Source organism: Dermacentor silvarum, chromosome 9, assembly GCF_013339745.2.
Source record: "Dermacentor silvarum isolate Dsil-2018 chromosome 9, BIME_Dsil_1.4, whole genome shotgun sequence".
In the NCBI taxonomy this organism is placed as follows: Eukaryota; Metazoa; Arthropoda; class Arachnida; order Ixodida; family Ixodidae; genus Dermacentor; species Dermacentor silvarum.
This window is the reverse complement of record NC_051162.1, coordinates 74,918,344-74,939,335: the sequence shown is the minus strand read 5'-3', so window position 1 is coordinate 74,939,335 and position 20,992 is coordinate 74,918,344. Positions and strand designations below refer to the sequence as shown.

General features: G+C 48.7%; 1 long non-coding RNA gene across 1 annotated transcript; it reads left to right on the top strand.

The window, feature by feature from the left end:
* The first annotated feature begins 696 nt into the window (after positions 1-696).
* Positions 697-19,716, top strand: LOC125940102 (uncharacterized). The gene is made up of 4 exons (XR_007463343.1): positions 697-808; positions 5,268-5,441; positions 11,279-11,423; positions 19,604-19,716. It is a non-coding gene; the product is annotated as an uncharacterized LOC125940102 (long non-coding RNA).
* Positions 19,717-20,992: the final 1,276 nt, after the last annotated feature.

The following is a 20,992-nucleotide window of genomic DNA, read 5'->3' as shown; positions in this document are numbered from 1 at the left end:
GTGAAGTTTGAATTGTTTAAGTTGTCGACGGAGTCGGGCGTTTGGAGGTGAAGCAGAACTAGTTCGGCAGTATGGGTCGGCACGTTGGTGGGAAGCATGGACACATTGGTGATTGGGTTTCAGCCAGCCGAGCGATGAGATGGACACGCGTGCTATAGTGGGCTCGGGCTGTACATGAGTATAATTAGGCGATGCTGAGTCATTATTGCTCCGCACAGGGCAACGAGATACGTTGACGGTTGACGAGACGGTTGCCCTGTGCTCCGCACAGGGCAACCGTCTTTCTTCTGCACTAGAACAACTGGAGAAGACCAGATGCTCGAGGAAGGTCCGCTCGCTACGAGACCGGCTTCTCGTGGCACGTCTGGTGGATAGGATTTGATCCAGACGGCGGCTGCGGCTACGGAATGGTTGATCACTTGCCGATTGGCTGGCTCTTTCCCTCCCCCCCCCCCGTTCTCACAAATTTTGCATACTTACACTTTGTGGCGTTGCATCAACTGAACAGAACGTGTTTCATACATCATCGATCGCGCCCCGAGACTCTCAAGTTGGGCCTGCAACAGTTGAACTGTTGTTGAAACGAATGCTTTCATGCATTATTTTTGTTTCCATGTTCTTTCGCCAACACAGTTATTATTTGTGTGAGATTATACTCAGTCATAGCTGATACGCTCTATTCTATACTTTTCCTTCAAGGATTGGCGTATACTGGCACCGCCTGTAGCAGCCTTGGTGGAGCCCTAATATATGTCGGTGGAGACGTAGTGGAGAGTGTAGCGCTAATTACCCACGAACTACTTCACCTGTAAGTATGCAACATTGCGAGTTATAGGAAACATTGAATAAAATATTTACTATGTTCTATGTGTCATTAAGCATGAATAAAGGGTATGGGTACTTCCACATAGACTGTCGAAATGCCTTACATGTTATTATGAAAAAGATAAAGCATTATAGGTGTATCTTTCAAAGGTTTCTAATATCATCGTATCTATAAAGAAGCGGAAGCATTCTTCACCCACCTGGAACGCATGCACTTTCCGTTTTCTAGCTTTTAGCATTGTTGGAGAACTTCACCGTGTTTGCGGTATGTATCAATTAGGTGAGCGCCTAAGCTTATTCCCGACTAATTCGGTAACAAGGTCACAAGGTGCGTGTTCAAAAGGACAGGGCACATGGTTGCTGTGCAGGGACAACCGGTTTCATAACCAACCACCGCACAAAATTGGGTCACTAATTAGTTCATCTGTGTGTGCCGTGCTCTTCAATTAATCGCTTTGATATCAAAACTTGATTCATTGGCTATGGGCCGCTCTTCGAGAACCCTCGTCGACACAAACTTAATTGGGCCGCGGTGTGTTTGTGTTCTTTAATGAACCTATTGACGCCAAATCGGGTGATGGGGTTTGTGGCGCTCTTCGTTAATCTATTTTTCACCAACTTGAATCGCAGGCTATTTGTAAACGACCCGATGATGTCCATGCCAACGTGGTGAAATGGCTTGAGGTGGTTCAATGGGTTCGAGTAACACGGCTGACTTCAGGGACGGCGACTTTCTCCGCTGAGATTCCCGGCAGCCTTTGACGTACTATCTGTACTCTATTCGGTAGTCAATGTTATGGCATACTATTGAGTATACTGCAGTCAATGCGATGTGAAATCTAAGCGTCAACGCGATGCCGTCTGACTCCATTGCAATAATATCGCCCCTAAAGATGTCGTCGTTCTCTTCTACATGTCTAGGAGGTTTGACAGCAGCCAGTCGTGCTTGCGGACAGATTTAAAATGAATACTGACATCAAATTATTAACGTGATAGCGTTAAGCGCCCCGTGTCGCGGAAAATCCGGCGTTCGCGTGCCATATCGGCGTCTGTGGATGGAGAAAATAATCCCGAACCACTCCAACCGCACAGGCCCTCCACAAGGTGCAAGGTTTCGGTGAACAAAAATTAAATTTCTTCAGAAAAACAGTAAAGTACGACTTAACCACAACCTACGGACATGGCGGCGTCGGATTGTAATTTGCATGTAGGAGAAAACATAATTCTGTTACGGGGAACCCAAACACAAACCCCTTTTCCAGCATTTCTACCACAACTTCCACCAGCATTTCTACCAGAAAACAATTATTAAAGTAATAAAAAAGGAGCTAAGGCCTTCACATTTTAATATAACATGACCTATATTGTCCCTGGAAAAACGTCTCCCCAGCAATGCATTTCTGTTTCAAAGTGAAGCCGACTTTAAGGCGATCGGTGTAAGCTTGGTCTTTGTAAGCTGGCTTTCCCACGTTCTGTGTTGCAGTAGGAAAGCGAGCTTACGACGGGGCCCGATAACGGGGCTCCAACGGGGACCGTTAACACTATCCCGTTCCACTCTTAAAGGCGAAGCTTAAGCGTTCTAAAATTTTTGTAGCCGCCAGCTCTACTCAGTCCGGCATCCTGAAGGATCGCGTATGTTTTTCAAGTAATATAGTAGCATGGCGGTCAGGCAGTATACTGCTACATTGAAGTCGTGGCCGTAGAGATATACTCAGACAGTGTGATCGCCCACACGACCAGGAGACGCTGTTTTTATGTGGTAGAGTCGTGCGCCGCTGCCTGGCACAGTGAGCGGCTGGTGTATGCCATTACTCTTTCGCTGTCGCCTGGACATGGTGTGGTGGGACCCTTTCTGGCGCTTACAACATGTCAGAGGAGCTTCCGCTCTTGATAATCAAGGAGGCACTTTCGTGGTTTAAGTGTGAGATTAGCCGATCGGATTGCTTCTAGCACCAGTCTAAGAAGATTGATATATTGATGAGATGTTTCAGAAAAGAATAATGTGTCACCAAAATCTCGAGACAGCTCTACAACTTCAGTATCCATTATTCGCATAACTTCCTTGGCTGTGCACAATCTGAAAAGACGGACTGGACTCATAAAGGGAATCAGGAGCCACAATGGCAGTTTTCGTCGCAATCTTTCCCGTTTACCTCGATCGCCCAGTAGTCGCGTTTCAAATGGAGTGACGAAAACTGCCGGGCATGCTGTAGTCTATCAAAACAATCGTTGATACGCGCCTGCAGGTACAAGTCTCTTTGAATTATGCCTTGAGCTTGCGCTGGTCGACGCAGAAGCGCAGTGTTCTGTCTTTCTATTTGGCTAGAGCGACTGGACATGACCATGATGTGTTGGAATGTTCAGCAATCCCGTTGTCGAACATCTATTGTGTCTGCGTATGGATCGATTGCCGTTCTTTTACAGATACGTGACAGGGCTTCTGGCATATCGGGTGAGCGTCATCGTACGTAATGATCCTCTGTCTTGTGAATGCAGTCCGACATACCGTAGGATAACTTCTAAAATTTGCCCTGGATTCAAAGAAGAGCTTGCGTAGTAGTTTCGGGTTGTATTTCGAGAGCTCTGAAATAATTTCGATGTGGCCCAGTCGCATGTCAGCCATCCGCAATACTTCAGAAGCAAATTGTTCAGCGACGCTATCAAAGCACCGCGGAAAAGGAGACGATGCTCCTTATTAAAGTTGGTAGCAAGCGACTGTGATGGTCATGGCAAAGGTGTATTAAACTGCTAGCCGCACAAACACTTTCAATCAGTGTCGTAAGTTACTTTTTGTGGCTGCTTCACCATTGCGCAACCAAGTACCCATCACTACGGCAAGAACAGTGGCTCGTGGAAGAAGCGCGACACTGTCAGCCGAAACGCGAGGTGTGTGACCACCGTGATTCGGTAGGCGGAGAAAGTGATGAGACGCTCACGGATGTCAATAATGCACCCTATTCCAGCAGAGAGGCAACCCCGAGAAGTGACTTCGCGGCAAGATTCGAGTATAACAAAGCATTATTGAAATTGCGGCATTGAAACTATAGGGCGCTGCGATACTTTAAAAGTACGGAAAGGCAAATGATTTTGTTTGAATAGGTCAGGTAATCAAATATGTGTTACCAAAGCAGCCATACTGTGTAACAAGCGGCAAAATGGCTGTGTCGGAAAAAAATATTTGAGGTACTTTGAAAGTTACCATCTCAATAATGAACTTTCACACATTTTAGACAAATTGAACTAATACGGTGCCACCTTTCAAATGACGAAATCGCGACCATAACAATAGCCAGTTGAGATCTCTTTTTTTTTTTGCATTTGTCCGATAAAATACCTCTCAATTACCTAGTTCCCTGCTCCGGAAGCAGCGAAAGCTGGCGCTTCTTTTTAAATTGGTGAAATGTTCACAATTTCGTATACATAATATTTGTTTATCAATAATTATTTCATTGGCCTGAAACAGATAATACTACATTGGTGATGCTCGACCATGAAAATCTCAGAATCGAATCAAATAAGAAATTTTGGTACGAGAAATTTGATGACGATGATGTCACACTTCTAAGAAATGCAATATATAGTTGCCTGCAACCAGTTTTGTGCAAAAGCATGTCCTTGCGGTGCTTGACAGCCATACCGCTGTTCACAACTGAACGTACTGTAAGTCCTGTAGCTCCTCGAGGTAAAAAATTCAAGAAAGCAATATACCGCGCATAGTGATTATAACGACAACGCCACAAAGGAATTTCACTTCAGCCAGCTGTGTATAATACTGCATATCGTCGCATCATTTTAATACCATGTAAACACGGCTAAATTGGCCAAGAATTCCATGCTGTCATTCAACAGATACAAGTTTTGCGCTGGATACATAAACACTAGCCGTCCGTAATAAACTACTCATACTTACTGAGCGGAAGCGTGATATTTATTCAGTACAACTGGCGTATTGCGGATAAACCACATCTCTGTTGCTACAAAAAAATTTTGAACCATGACTAGCACTATGTACATAATACCATCTCGGCCAATCAATTTCGTTATCTCCAACTTTTCAGACCCGCCGTGGTTGCTCAGTGGCTATGGTGTTAGGCTGCTGAGCACGAGGTCGCGGGATTGAATCCCGGCCACGGCGGCTGCATTTCGATGGGGGCGAAATGCGAAAACACCCGTGTACTTAGATTTAGGCGCACGTTAAAGAACCCCAGGTGTTCCAAATTTCCCGAGTCCCCCACTACAGCGTGCCTCATAATCAGATCGTGGTTTTGGCACGTAAAACCGCAGAATTAAAAAAAAATGTCCAACTTTTGAAAGTAAATAAACATTCGACCATATGAAATTGTGTATCCCCAATTTGAATAATAGGAATGTCGTGTACATGTCTACCACTTCACAGCGACAATGTGCCTTACCTATTCACGCCTGACTTGCATGTTTTTCAGCGTCGGATCAGTACATGACGGGACAGCAGCACACGAGTACCTCAAGGATAGCCCAGGGGCTCTAGCATGCCCGGACAATCGAGAATATATTATGGCAAAATACGTGAAGCCAAAGCAAGACTCCTACCTCCATTTGTCTAATTGCACCCGCGATCAAGTTCTGGCTTTTCTTGCGTGAGTTGTTTGTGTTTTCTTCTGATATAATTTGTCCAGAAAAAATAAATTTTTGGTCTTATTATTATTATGCTGCTTGGTCTTATCGTACCATGCTGCTAAGATTTTGCAAAAATTCGCGGTATTAACGAAAAAAGATATACAGAAAAAAGGCGCAAGGATTGGCAGCGAAGTATCTAACAATACGTATCTACACACGAACAGTATACACATGGCTTTCATAAAGGGGCCCTTGAACACTTTTTTTCGAAGTCTAGCAATGTATTTCAAGTTAAAAGTAGACTATCTTAGAAATATTTTAGAAATATGACTTTAGCAGAAGCGGAGTTATTAGCAATCACCTTCGCTGTCTCCCACTCCTTCTTCGGTTCCTTGTACTGCGAAGGCTACGGCAGAGCAGTGTGTGCTCTCATCGCTCCGCTAACTGAACATCAGCGTGGAAACCAGTTCAAATTTCCCTTTAGATATTCCTGTAGACGCCCTTACTTCCCATTTTGTAGCGTGCGACGTGTTACACTCACAAGGTTTCCCTGAAAAACGGTCGACTTCATGGTGTCACATCCCTTTTCTGTGCTCCCACGTACTTGATATGTATACGTGTGACTGTGCTTTCTCTCATTGACAGGCAAATAGCGCATTTATTTTCTCTTATATCCATGGTAATCCCAGAATTTGCGAGAATCGAATGAAACCTCGTTTTTAATGTTCGCTCGTGCAAGTACGTCGACCGGGATGAATGCCGCACTACGGACTCGCGTCGAAAGAATTCCTAACGTAACGAGCTTCGACCATGTTTGAGACTCACCTCGAAGGTGTGCAACTGGGAAAGCAGACAACCGGTTCAGTGTTTCAGTCTAATGTTGCCGCTCGGGCCAGCTCGCCAAGCGCATCGAGCTTACGTCACCCGCAGCGCACGCGGTTGCCCTCAGTGAACCGTGGTCAGCTCAGCGAGCTAAAAAGAGCGGGCTCTTCGCGGTACAACGCGGCGGCCGCAGTGTCCAAGCGCCGTAGCATACGGGGCTGCTCAACGTGTACACATATATATATATATATATATATATATATATATATATATATATATATACGACAGGGCTGGAGCACGCGCTCACGCTCGTGTCTGGCCGTGCTACATGGTTGGGACCAGCTTTGTCCTGCTCCACATTGACCGATGCAGCGTAGCCACATCGGAATTAGGCAATTGGAAGTGCTGTAAATAGATCAATATGAAGCGACGTCTGCGAAGCCATATAGACTGGAGTAGCTACGAGGCAGCGTGCGCTGACAAGCTTAGTGTGGTCTGACCTCATGTGCTGCGTAGTTCGAGGCTAGTTGAGCCTTAAAATTAAAATCAAAATTAGCGGGACTCCAAGGCTACGACACCGATAAGCAGTGTGACACGACAGTACGACCACGGCCGCTCGATAAAAAAAAGGTGCGGCCTGCTGCGTCGCGTCGCCGTCAATGGGCGAGCGCGTCTCGGCTGAGTTGACAGTTGCGGCAGCTGTTTTTGATGAGGACGCCACTGCTACGGTACGCAAGGCAGACGCTTGTTCGTGCTACAATGTGGTTGCCGCAGGGTTTATGAGTGTTGGTGTGCTTTTTCGTGCGCATTCTCGTGTGCTTTTTTTTTGTGTGTGTGATCGTGTGTGTGAGCGGCTTGCCTCACGTTTCTTGTGCTTGAGTACGGTTCTTTGGTGTGCGCATGTGTAGCAGATGGTTTTTTCTAGCGGTTTGATGCCGCGAAGCTGTTGTGTGCCGCTGTGCAACTCGAATGCGAGAAGAGACGCTAAAGCTGTGAAGTACCACGAATTCCCCTGTGATCTACAGCGTCGGGGAGCGTGGCTGAAGAATATTTCTCACCAAGGGCCGTCAGGGAAAGGAAGCAATTGGGAGCCAAGCGACAGGTCACTGGTATGTTAATTACATTTTGCTGAGAATGACTATAAAAAGAACACGAAGATTAGGCTTCTGCTTTCGAGTGCGGTCCCGACTGTGTTTCCCGGTTATCCTCCGTACATGCAAAAAAAAAAAAAAAAAAGACGCGCAGCCCAGGAAAATTTTTTTTTCGAGCCCAGGAAAAACAGCGGAAAAAACTCAGCCGAGACGCGCTCGCCCACTGGCGGCGACGCGACGAATAGATTGATCAACTCTGGGCTGTCCACAAGGCCCACGATGCGGCGGTGAGGCTTGGCCTTCCCGTCCCAACGTGGGAGCGGCCCGCAGTCTGGACCCTATAAAAACGGGGTGACGATTCTTCCGGACCTCATTAAATATTACTACCTACCTACCTAGCGGCTGTGCCACTGCCAACGCAGAGAAAATATTGAAACGTGCTAGGGGAGTTCGGTTGAAGAGAAGAACGAAGCTGGGCTGGATCGGCTGCGGCACCGTGGACTGTTCTCGCTGAGCGATACCTTCGCATTCATCATCTTGTAAATAAACGCGATCCATCGTCATGAAGTCGTCTTGAAGAAACACGTAAATCCATTCCCGATTAGTCGTAATAGAGCACTTCTTTTCATTTCAGGAGAGTCGAACGAGCAGCCTTCATGGAGAGCATTGAGGGTCACTCAACAAAAAATTGGCACTCCTAGCGCAGAGTTTTCACATATGTGGGGTAATCGGCACTTCTAATAACGATTTCAATATTCAACCTGCAATGTGCAACTATAAAACGCGTTATTTACGGCCTGATGAGAGTCACTGGCGTGCGTGCAAGCGCGGCTGTGGGAATTCTTCTCCGTGAACGGCTGCACCCGAGCAGTGGCGCCAGAGCGGGCGCGAGGAGAACTGCATCCGAGACGCCGTTTCGGCGCCACGCAACGGGCCACACCTTTTATTGCGATAGCAATTATGGACACGCCAAAGCGGATTTCTGCCGTCGGCGTCGTCATCGCCGTTGCCGTGAGGTTCCGTATGACGTCAACGGCGGTAAAATCGTCGCCGCGCTCCGGACGCTGTATATGCGAGTGAAAGGTCGCGAGGGACACGCGCTTTCACGGGGAGCGAACGCACGTCGGAGAGCAAACGCGCGTTCTGCGCCGTGCTCCCTGAAGGGCTGCGTCTCTTTCCTCTGTTACAATCACCATATATAGAGAGCAAACGCGACTTCTTCCGTGGCGCGAAATGCCATGGGGATACACTGTAGTGGGGGGACGAGAGGGAGGGAGGGGAGGTGACGTTTAGCTGTGGCACCAAATGCGTATTTATATTAAAAAAAATTACACCATCTTCCCGTAGGGGAACCCTGAGTAGTATGCGAAGCGGTCGACTCAAGGTAGTTTTATCACCTGTATAAACTCGGACATGCAGCAGCACCAGCAATGCGCAGAACTGTTGTCGACGCCGTCGGCGTTTTGCCCGCGTTCGCTCCGAGCACGCGCGGCGTTAGTGACTGTTGCCGGTGCCTCTGGGGCGCCTACCGTCGCGTCTCTAACATAACCTAAGCTGCTTCGCATTATCGCGCGCGGAGCCGCAGGTGTTGCCATTCGTTGCGCAATCCGTAGAGGAGAGGATCGTCGGAGTGGAGAGGAGGAATGCCGAAAGGAGAGGAGAGGAAAGGGAAGAGGAGGCGCATGCGCAGTAGGGGTGTGGACGCGCGGCGGTTGGATGGATGGAGGGAGGTAGGGAGGGAGGGAGTGACATAGCCCCGAGCATAAGATGCTTCGCATCTAAAACGTTGCGAGGCGAGAAGGTAGGTAAGATTTCTGCCGCTGCTCGACGAGTGTCCCATTCTGATTTCGTCGAAAACCTCCGAGTCGCCCACCCCCAGAGGCACCGGCAACAGTCACCAACGCCATGCGCGTTCGATGCGAACGCGGATAAAACGCCGGCGGCGTCGACAACAGTTCTGCGCGTTGCTGGTGCTGCTGCATGTCCAAGTTTATACAGCTGATAAAACTACTATCCTTACTCTGTATAGCTCTCTACTAATTTGCTATCGCAATTGATGCTTCGCCTTTCGGGTTAAACTGCGACCACTTTTTAAGGGGCGAAGCTCCTTACAGTGTGGGGCCTGTCCCTCCTCTGTAGTATGTAGTAGTAGTAGTAGTCGTCGTCGTCGTAGTAGGTAGCCACGTCTACTTTTATGAAAAAAAAAATCCGAAAGTTGTGCCCGTAGCGCGGAATCGAACCAGGGACCCTTCGCTTCCGAACGCGCGGCGCTAACCACTACGCCACGAAGCGCACATGGACACACGCACCACGATGACAACAAATACCCAACATTAACGAAAGACTACGCGTTTGTGCTAGCGCGTTACGGCCCGTGTAAGAAGCTGGTGTAAGACGCTGTGGCCTCTCCGCCTCACCCCCGTATTCACAAACGCTCCTCGACTTGAACTTGACTTGCCACCGCCTTGGGCAGCGCGTTCGAAACGCGTTGAAGGCGGTGGCAAGTCAAGTTCATGTCGAGGAGCGTTTATGAATACGGGGGTTATACTCTCTCAGCAGTCATGTGATGGCGTCGGCAAACGCGGTGCACGTTCCGGCATGTGTAAACGGCTGCGTAAGACGCTGTGGCCTCTCCCCCTTACTAGAGAGTACTGCACGTTTCTAACGCGTTTGTGCTAGCGTCCCCTTAAGCGGGAGATGGTGCAATTATAATGAAGGGCGCTGTTATAAAATAGGAATGACGTCACATATGGCGCATGTCATTGGTGGAAGTCAATCGTTCGATTTAGTGCGGCGAGACTGGGCGAATTACACGGAAGATTCACGGTTTACCGATGATTCCCTCCGGAGCTTCGCCCACTCATCATCATTCACCCCGTGGATATGCGGTTTTTTTATCCAGCGGCCGTACATATGACAAAACGGAAAAGGAGCAGGAATGGCGAATATGGCACAATCAAGACGGCATGACGACAATGGTATGGCGAAGGATGCATGATATCGTCTATGTGACTACTAAGAAATGAGAACGAGGACATGGCAACGGTGAAATTATCACGCATGAATGAGGATAGCATGATTACGATATAATTACGAACAAGAAATGATGTCGCATGATCGACGAAAGTAGTATAATGACAGTGGCCTGAAGACAACAGGATGACAATAGTCAACTAATGCCGACGGTTAAACGTCAAGATGAAGACGATGACAGGATGGCAATTGAATTACGATGACGGTATAAGGAGAGTCAGATGTCGAAGTTCCAATGATGACCATTAAACAACGGCGATGGGGTCCCGACGCCGGTATGACAATGAATACACGACGACGACTGTGTGACGACAATACAGTGATAATGATGGCATAGCAACGGCATGACGACAAAGGGATGAAAATGGCGTGATAATGACTGCATCATGAAACCTGCATGACGACGATGGTATGACGGCGAGAACATGAATAGAGTCGGTTGACGAAGCTGCAGGGACGATGATTGGCATGTTCGACAATGCAGGCATGATGGCGACTGTCTGTCGATGACGACGTGACAAGGGGGCATAATCACGATTGAATTGCCATCCTATCAGGACAGTACAGTGACGAAGAAAGATTCTTCTTCTGTCTGGTGTTTTACGTGCCAAAACCAGTTCTGTATATGAGGCACGCCGTGGTGGAGGGCTCTGGTTTAATTTCGGCCACCTGGGCTCCTTTAACGCGCACTACAACGCAATTGACGCTGGTGAAATGCCAAAGGTCGTAGGAAGACGACGGCATGACGACAATGCGATGACGTAAGTGAAGTGATGACCATGATAAAACGGCAGCCTGATGACGACGGCTACAGTATGTAATTAGGAAAAGATAAACTAACCGGGCAACGAGTCCGCATACTGTTTAGGCTTTTGATTTTATAGTGAGCAAAGAAACCCTTTTTTTTTCAGAAGTGAACGTGGTCGATGTATTTTGAAGAAAGGGGCGCGACTGTGGCCACCACTCACCGAAGCAATCCTACGAAAGCCCATCGTGTATGGAGTAAGGTATTGCAGCTACCTCTACAGCAGTGCTTTTGATGTGGAATATCAACCGGTAAGATGCGCAAAGTTTATCGTCCCCTCATACTAAAAGTCTATTATTAACAGGGAATCCGTATATATATATATATATATATATATATATAAAGTTAACAGCTGCGAAATGAATTGACACCAGAAGTATTACGAATGAAAATTGATACTATTTACCGTTTACCGGGATAGGATAGGATAGGAATAAACTTTATTTGTCCAGCGGTTAAGGCTGTTGGTGCCCGGGGCTAGGCTGCCAGGGGTCCATCGCCGGAGAAAAATCTTTCGATATCCTCGGCAATGGCCCTGGCCCGCTGGACGGACCACTCCTGGTCCTCGGGTGCCTCGCTGAGGAGGGCGGCTTGCCATCTCTCAGCGAGGCGCCCCGCTTCAGAAGGTCCTGCTGTTATCTTCCCCCTTCCTCTTGTTCCTTCTTCTTCAGGGCGTTGACATTCCCAAAGTATATGGGCCTTATCAGCCCGTTCGTGCTCGCACCACGGGCAGCCGGGCGATGGGTGCAGCGCGGGCCACAGGTGGTGCAGGTGATAGGGGTTGGTGAAAGTGCCCGTCTGCAACCGCCTCAGGTCGACTGCCTGGGACCTGTCCAGCCGCCCGTGGGGTTGTGGATATGTCATACGTTCTTGCCTATAGTGTGCAAGAACCTCTCGGTACGAGGCCGGAAACTCCTCGATATCACAGTCGGCGTCCCCGTGGCCCCCAGCTCCGACCGCCGCGATTTGGGTTGTGTTGATAATTCCTCCGGTGGGGTCCCGCACAACAACGGCGGCTGCCCTCTGGGTGATCGCGTCGCGGCGGGTAAGTTGCCTCGCGACGAGATGGGCACGCTCGTTGTGGTTGGGCGGGATGCCGGTGTGTTTTCGGCCGTTAGTATTGTTGTTGTTGCGGCTGTTGTCTTCTTTAGTACCAAGCTCCCCGACGTGCGCGGGGAACCATTTGAGGGACTTGATCGTAATCCTGCCGGACACGAAGTCTCCGGCTCTGGCGTTGAGCATGCGCTCCACATCCGCGGACACCCAACCTTTGGTGTAGTTCCGGATCGCTGATTTGGAGTCGCTTATGATCAAGCTATCCTCCGTACCTCCGTGGAGTACCGCGAGGGCTATGGCCATCTCCTCCGCTGCTTCGGCCGACGGCAGCCTAGCTGATGCCGTGGCTCGGATCCTTCCCTTCGTATCTACGACCGCCATAGAGAAGGCGGGCTCCGCCGCCGTCGGCCGGCCGTGTCGTTGATGTTGCTGCTGTTGCTGCTGCCGTTTTTGTCGTAGTAGTAGTAGAGATGGTGGTGTTGGCATCCCCGGTTCGTCTCGCACATTTCGTTGTAGTGGTGATGGTGGTCGTCGTCCCTCGTCGCCATCAACGTTACCGGCGGGCCGCGGGTACCTGGCTGCATCGACAAACAGGACGCCTTCTCGTCTTCCGTGCTCCTCGAGGATTGCTACAGCCCGTCGTTTACGTCTTTGCACGTCATGCACCGGGTGCATGTTCTTCGGCATGTTTTCCGTCTGTATGGCGGAAAACAGGTATGTTTACCGGGAAGCTACTAGTAAATGTACCAGAACGCTGCACGTAGATGAGCGTTGTGACTGTTTTACCTTATACAATTTTTTTAATCTATTCCCAACCATATTACCAACCATCAAATATTGCTGCGTCCAGTACGCTAGGAAAAGGGGGTTAATCTACATAATTCTAACAAAGCGAAAAACGCATTCCATTAGTTGAAGCTCTCGAGGTAGCTTCTAATTGAAACCTGCCGATTTTCAGTATTAGTCAGCGAGACTCCAGAATTCGGAGCAATCTTCCTAAATGTACATACGCGCGCATATATCTCCCACTCCCCCAAAAGAAAACTGCCCCACCAACGCACGAAAGAAAAACGTTAAAAAGAAACACTTCGTGCAGAAACGACACGTAGTAATTACATTGTGCGTTAGGTAGCTATAGCCAAGATCACATTTAAATAAAAATGATTTGCTGTTACGCAGTGTAAGTCTAACGCATTTCGCTTCAGATATACGCATTCTTTGAGGAGTTCCTGTGAGAAAATGTCCTATAGGCGTTGCCTGATGGCCGGTTGTGGTGTGGTAAACAGAGGAGCTCCAGAACAATGGAAAAATGACCACAGTTGCGGGACACAGTATATGTTCCAAATATTCATGCAGGCACACCATGCCTGTGGTTTACTGAGCAATTTGCTCAGTAAACATTTCAATTTTCTTTGCTGTGCAGTCGTAGCGGCAAAATATGTCGATTACACATTAGGTGAGCTGCACACGTTGTGCGCTGCTAATGTTGGTGTGTAGGTCGGACTTGTCAAGATAGCCATTAAAGAAACCAAAACGTGTAGCCACTTTCGCAAATGTATCTTCGCGAAGTCCCACAAGCCTCCTAAGTGTATTTGTTATTGCCTTATAGTTTTACAGCGATCAATACAACATTGAAAAGTGCATTCTCGTTTGTATAACAATTAGTACAACTGGACAAAAAGTACACCACATGCTTAAAGCACCGGACTACATGGACTGTCGCGTCTATGGTGGCCCACCAAAGGTAAGACGGATAGGCGAAGCCTACTTCTAGTTAGAGCGAATAGCACTGTTTTTGGCTTGTGTACAAATTGGCAAAAACACGTACGTTGACATCACAACAAAATCTCAATTACAAAAATGCGTCCCAGTAAAAAATTTAATTCTACGTGCTTCGACACCATGGGCTCTATAACGTAAACCTATTCCAGTTTGTTTCTCTTTCAATCTTCTGACGTCAAATTTACGCCACCACTGACGTAGGCATCGAGCGGGGTAATCACAGCGTTATTCGAACTACCCTATGAAACAATCTCTTCGTTTATAGGGGGTCACTTTTATTTGATTTCAAAGCGAATAGCAGTGCCTAGTTTGACACGTATTTCTTGTCTAATTAGCTGACAAGACCCGAGGAGCACGTAGAAATGGAGAGGGTTTCAGCTGGGGCGAGCTAGAAGAGTGAACATATTGTAGAGTAGAGCACTGCGCGAGCCAATTTTTTCAACCCGGGCACGGCCCGGGGCCGTTTTTATGTTGGGCTGCCCACCCGAGCCCGACCAAAGTTTTATGGCGAGACCCGGGCCCGGCCCGGGGCCCGAAAATAATCCACGTTACCCGCCCGGCCCGGCCAGACACCCCTTCACCTTAGACCTGAGCCCGGCTCGAAACCGGCCCAAGCCAGGCCCGAGACCGAAAAAAACATGTTTTTCTGAGTCTAGACGCGCGAGTATAACTCGCTGCACGTTACATGCACACCACCAGAAAGTCCGAGCCCTGCCCGGGCCCGCGTCAAAACTCCGAGCCCGGCCCGGGGCCGCGTCAAAACTCTGAGCCCAGACCGGGCCCGGGTCAAAAAGCACATGAAAAACGGAAGAAAAAAAACGCCGTGCCATAATAGTAAGGTACTGGGCTTGGGATCTGTCGGTGAGAGGATCGAATCCTAGCGGCCTAGCGGTGATCTTTTTTTTTCTCTTTTTCAATTGCAATAAATGCTCTTTGTTGCTTTCTGTATATATATATATATATATATATATATATATATATATATATATACGACAGCAAGGCACATAATAGTTCTCGCCCTAGAGCTGCATTTCACACCAGTACTACTCTCCCAGCGCCCAACATCAACATCCAGCGAGCGAATCTGCGCTCGCCCAAACCGCCCGCAAACGCATCGCCTATCACGGGTCACCAGCACAAGGGACAGACTGAAAGAGGTCAACCTTATGAAAGCATTTCACGCCTTCCTCAACAGCCACGTAACCTACGCCGCCACCTTCCTTCACTGGAAAACGGAGCTGAACAAAATCGACACACTAATCAGAACAGGATTGAAAAAGGTCCTAAACCTCCCTAGAAACACTAGCACGGAAAGACTCCTCCAATTGGGGCTACGCAACATGGCACCCGAACTCTTTGAGGCACAGCGAAACGCCCAAATTAATCGGCTCTTACTCACAAGGGCGGGCATCGGGATCTTACTAGAAGCAGGCATACAGCCCCTCTTCATGCCGCCAGATAAGTCGCAACTATGCACAAACGCCAAGAGGGCAATAATCGTTGATCCAATCTCAAGAAACATACACCGGACCCACAACGAAGGGCGGAGAAAAGCGAGAGCCAAGGCGATCCATGACAACATGAAATGTAACGAAACGCAAGTCCTCTTTGTTGACGCGGCCAGATATTGGAATCGAGGCGCCTATGCGGTCTCTGTGGTGGATGCCCATGGCTTGCTCGTTAACGCAGCCACGGTAGTTGCCAACTTCACTCATGAAGCAGAAGAAATTACCATCGCGGTGGCCCTTCAGAGCTGCAAAGGAGCCTCCGTCATTTACTCGGACTCAAGAATAGCCATTAGAACCTTCTCGGCGGCCCTCGTCTCAAGGAAAGCAGCTAAGCTTGTGAACAATATCTTCTTCCGAGAAACGGGAGGAGACAACCTCACGTCCCCACACATCACATGGTTCCCGGCCCGAATGGGCAACATTTCCGGACTTACTGACTATAATCCGAACGAGCGGGCGCACCAACTGGCTTGAGAACTCACATTCCGCGTCTGCAGTCCGCCTCTCACTTCAACCCAGCCAGGAGGAACCTACACAACAAAGACCAGCTCGTGTCATACCACGAAATCACTTCAAATCATAGGTTAGCACGAAGAATGTTTCCTCCTCCTCACCCAAAGCTCAAAAAAGCACAGGCCGTCACTTTCAGACAGTTGCAGACTAGAACATATATCACACCAACGACGCTAAGCAGGATCAACCCTGACCTTCCTACTGATTGCCCACACTGCGGCCACGAATACAACAGTGCTCAGAAGCACAGAGCTCATCGCTCAGCTCAAGGCTGTCCAGAGGGCCCAGGCCGTCGCCAAAGGATTCTGTCTACCGGCCCCGACCTGGGTGGAGCCGCTGGAATGATTGGCTGGGCCTCCCGCCCCACTTTAATTCTTTTTCCTTAGTAACTAAATAAAGCTCGTACTCACTCACTGCTCTGGCGGGGAGCGCAGCGCAAGTTTGGTGCCCGCCATAACCGCGATTTCATCATTTGCACCTCAAGCCTTCAGCAGCGCTTCTAGAATGGGGGAGTAGTTCCAGCGGACACTTTCGTAAGCGCCAAGGGTGCAGCAAAAAACGATGAAATTGCGGCGGCGACGCCGTCATCTTAACCTGGAGTTCCGGCTGTTTTGACAGTGCCCATTGGCTGAGGCGAGCTCACGCACTGAGTAGCTGTCGTCTGATCGACGCACCGTCGTTTGCGTCGTTTCTGCCGCTCTTTCTCCATTTTAATGACTATAAGCTCGTGCGGATTAAAATCACTGTTTCCGCCACCGAGTATCCAAGGAAGATGCAGCAGAGGGAAGCGCCTGTGAAAGCTCCCCATTTGGCTTCGTGAGATGTATTTTGCTAGATGTTTTCGTTGGACACGAGCTATCTCCTGATACCTCAACTTTTCGTGATCCTGACGTTGATTTCTGCAAGAGTATCAGCCGTAGCGATGAAACCCGGGAATTATTCATGCATCTGATGTATCGTTTGTTGAAAAATTTGCTGAAAGTAACCAACGGGCAAAAGTGTTTTTCTGAAAATTTGAAATTTGGAATTTCGATGCTCGTATCACCTTCATAGTACTGGCGCATCGATGGGCACTCGAAATTGTCTAATTGTGCGAGTACTTTTGCGTCTGTTCTCGCAAATACTTTATTAGCAATCGCGCACGCAGACAACTTTGTTATAGGTGGTAAGTCCTTGAACATCATTTCAAAACACTAACGTAGAATGATTGTCTTGACGCAATCTTTTCAGAATCACCTCAGGTAATCCCAGACTGCATAATTTTCTACAGATTATTGTTACTTTATCCAAAAGGACGATTTGTGAGCCTGTGTGCAACCAACTTTGTAAAAAAGCGCGATGCACGATTTCTGCGCACACTACAACCTTCTTTATTTCCAAAAACAATGACTGCCATTATAACGCCACATATAAAAGAAATTTACCAACTGCGTCTATGTATTTGAGTGCTCTAATTTTGAAATTGATTTATGTCGAACAGGGTAAGATACCGCTTTAACAACCTCAAAAAGCTACCTTTATTAGAATATGGTAGAAGTATATCGTAATACTTTACTGTATTACGTACACCTATATTCCACGGTTTACATCAATGCAGATTTTCCGTTTCAGCAAATAGCGTGACCTAGTGTGATATTCGAAAGTTAGCAGTCTCCCTTGCAATAAGCCTGCTTTTACTGTCACGTCGTGAAATGCACGGAGAGTGCGTACAAGGGATTAGCTACTTTACGTCAGGTTCTCTTGCATTTGTCCGCTTGGACAATATATCGCGGTTTATTTAGCGGAAGCGTACCATATTCAATCATCAGATTAAAATTTATCGCCATTTTCGCAATAGCTACCATTTCCAGGTGTAGCTGAACACGGCTATCTCGTCTTTAATCTCTAAGTGGACCTCGCTAAGTTAACGCCGCGAACCAAGTACCTAGACCCTATTTTATCATCATCATCATAACCATCAGCCAAATTTGTGTCCACTAGAGATCGGAGGCCTCTCCCAACGATCTACAGTTATCTCTGTCTTGCGCGAGCTTCTTGCGCCTGTCAATTTCCTAATTTCGTCACCTCACCTAACATTCGGCCGTCCTCGACTGCGCCTCTCTTCCCTTGGCACCTATACTGAAACTCTAATGGTCCACCGGTTATATGTCCAGCGCGATACATCGGCTGCTCAGCTCCATATTTTTTCTCTGAATGTCAAGTAGAACATAGGCTATACCAATTTGTCCTCCGATTCACACCACTCTCCTAATGTCTCTTAACGTTATGCCAAAAACTCCTCTTTCCACAGTTCCTTGAGCAGTCGGTAACTTTTTTTCGAGGTTACTTAAGTATAAAAAAAGGCGCTGTTTCAACCTTCCTAATGTAATAAAGAGCAGAAAAAATTGCGTGCGACCTCCTCTACAAGCCGCCATGTTTGTTTTGATGTCCCACAGTGCGCCCACCGGCGTATTCGCTCCCAAAATTCCTAATATGGTACGCTTCTGCTTACATGCGCGGTGGAGATGCACCTTCGCAGCTCCTGCTTGGCGCTTTTGATGTGATGTGCAACCTTAGCGAATTATCACGGTTTACACGAGATGTCATACGTTTGACAGCTGATGTGATTCGCGTCTGTGCCGTTCATGTAAATGCAGCGATAGTGTGCAGCTGCTACTCGCATGCCACTTAAGCTATCAAAACACGTGCCTATTACAGATCATTCAAAAGATAAATTATACAGAACAATACTTAAATCCGGTTTTAGTTCCGCTTCAATGAAAGCATTTGATTGCCCACCTTACTGCATGACTTGTGGAAATACTGAAAATGCTGGCCAGCTGTGCATTTCACCCCTTTGGTCTGCTGGTGGCACTATACCCCCTCCCCCCCCCTCGTTTCTTGGTCCCTATGACCATAATTACGATCACTTAATGTTATTTGTATTAATTTGGAGCACGCCCTAGTTAGTGGTATGTCTATATGTTTCTATGTATCTGTGTCCCCGCCTAACCTCTTTCCTGCCAACTTGGGTCCCTGGGTAATCCATGGTCAGATGAATAGAGCACCGGGCTGCTGTGCCAGGTGCTCTATCCTAGTGGGTTCAAAACCCAATGTCGGACCAATTAGGCTCACTGGGTACGTAATTTTGGTTATGTGCTGCTCTTCAATGAATCTCTCTGACGTCAACGTTATGCACTTGATATGTGCCATTGGGTGTGAACCGTTCTGCAATGAAGCGCTTTGAAGCCACTCTGGGTCACTGTGTTTGCAATTCTGGGTATGTGCTTCTCTTTGATTAGGCTTTTTGACTCTCGCTTCCACACTGAGTATGTGTCACTGTGTGTGAGCGGCTCTTGAAGCATTGCTGTCGAGCGAGTACTTTCGCTTAGCCATGCCCTCGGTAGATGGCGGATAGCGCTGTGCTGGAAGTCCATAGATCTCACTTGTTTTTTCAAAATATGAGTATACTCTGTATCCAAAAAGAAACGAAATTGGCTTGTTAAAATTTGAGCAACTTCATGCAGTAAGTGAAAATACTGGTGCAGTTGAGGTGTGTAAAGGTCCTCTTAATGTTACGCTCTCGTTTTCAGGTCTGCATTTCCCAGATTTGCATGGATGTTCCACAAAAACCACAGCCATTGCACGAGTGGTTAAAGAATCGCACAAGTGCTAATTACCAGGAATCTGATGCCCTCGGGAAATAACACACGGGCAAATAAGTACCGCCAGCGGCCTATGCATGTTCTGTGCTTTTGTGCTGCATAAGGCAGCTGGTAATACCGTGTGTACTTTTACAGCGTAATAAATGTACATAGCACAACGAACACAGTTTATGTATTGTAACAGTTACTTGAGCCGCTACCAACGTGCTGTGAATCAACTCTTCTAACGCCCCCCAACGCGCCACCAAAGACTTGTCGCTCCCGGCGCTGCTCCATGCCGCTTCAGCGAGAGCAGCCAAATCCCCCGTCCTCGTTCTAGGTGACTTAAATGCCAGGCATCCGGACTGGGGTTACCCCAAGGCCGATGGCCCCAGCACGAGGCTGCGGCAGCGTGCACACGACCTTCACCTCTGCCTGCTCACCGACCCCACACAACCCACGCGCATCAGCAACAGCGTGCGCCGCGATACCACCCCGGACCTCAGCTTCTGCAGTTCCGTGCACGAGGCGCGCGGGTTCAATACGCATAATTTCCTGGGCAGCGACCACTACGTCCTCGATGTTCAAGTCCTCACCAGCGCGTGGAAGCCATGCCCGCACACGACCCGCTATACGGATTGGGACGCGTACTGAGCACGACGGCTGCACTCTGCCGCCCCACATCGAGGTCCTTTTGACGTGGACTGCCCAGCTACTGGCGTATCTCGACGGGGTCACCGCCTCGATCCCCACCACGGAGGACCATTCGGCAATTGACTCCCGCCTCGCCCACTTGTGAGCCGCTCGCACGGGCTTTACCAACTGCTGGCATAAGCAACGTCACAACCGTCACCTGCGCCGCCGAATTACATACTTCGATCGCGAGATCGAGCATCACACCACCGTGCTCGCCCGCCAACAGTGGGGGCAGGTTTGCTCGGGGCTTTCCGGTCAGTTGGGCTGCAAGCAATCCTGACATCCCCTCGGCCACATCCTCGACCCCGCTTCTGCGAAGTCGGTAGCTCGACAACAATTACAACGCGTGATCCGGGCCTATCCCGGTGACACTCCGTCACTGATAGCCGACCTGGCTGCCAAATACCTCCAGTTGCCGCCCCCTGGCACCTCTTCTCTCCCTCTCGCGTCCTACTCTGGGCCCCCAACTGAAAGCCGATATCGCGGAAGTGGACGTCTACGCGGCGCTACACAAGCTCCTCACCATCACCGCCCCCAGTACAGATCACATCCCCAACTAACTCCTCCCAAATCTTGACTGGTCGTTGCCCTCACTTCGTTCCTCAATGAGTGCTGGCGATTAGGCAACCTCCCCAGTCGTGA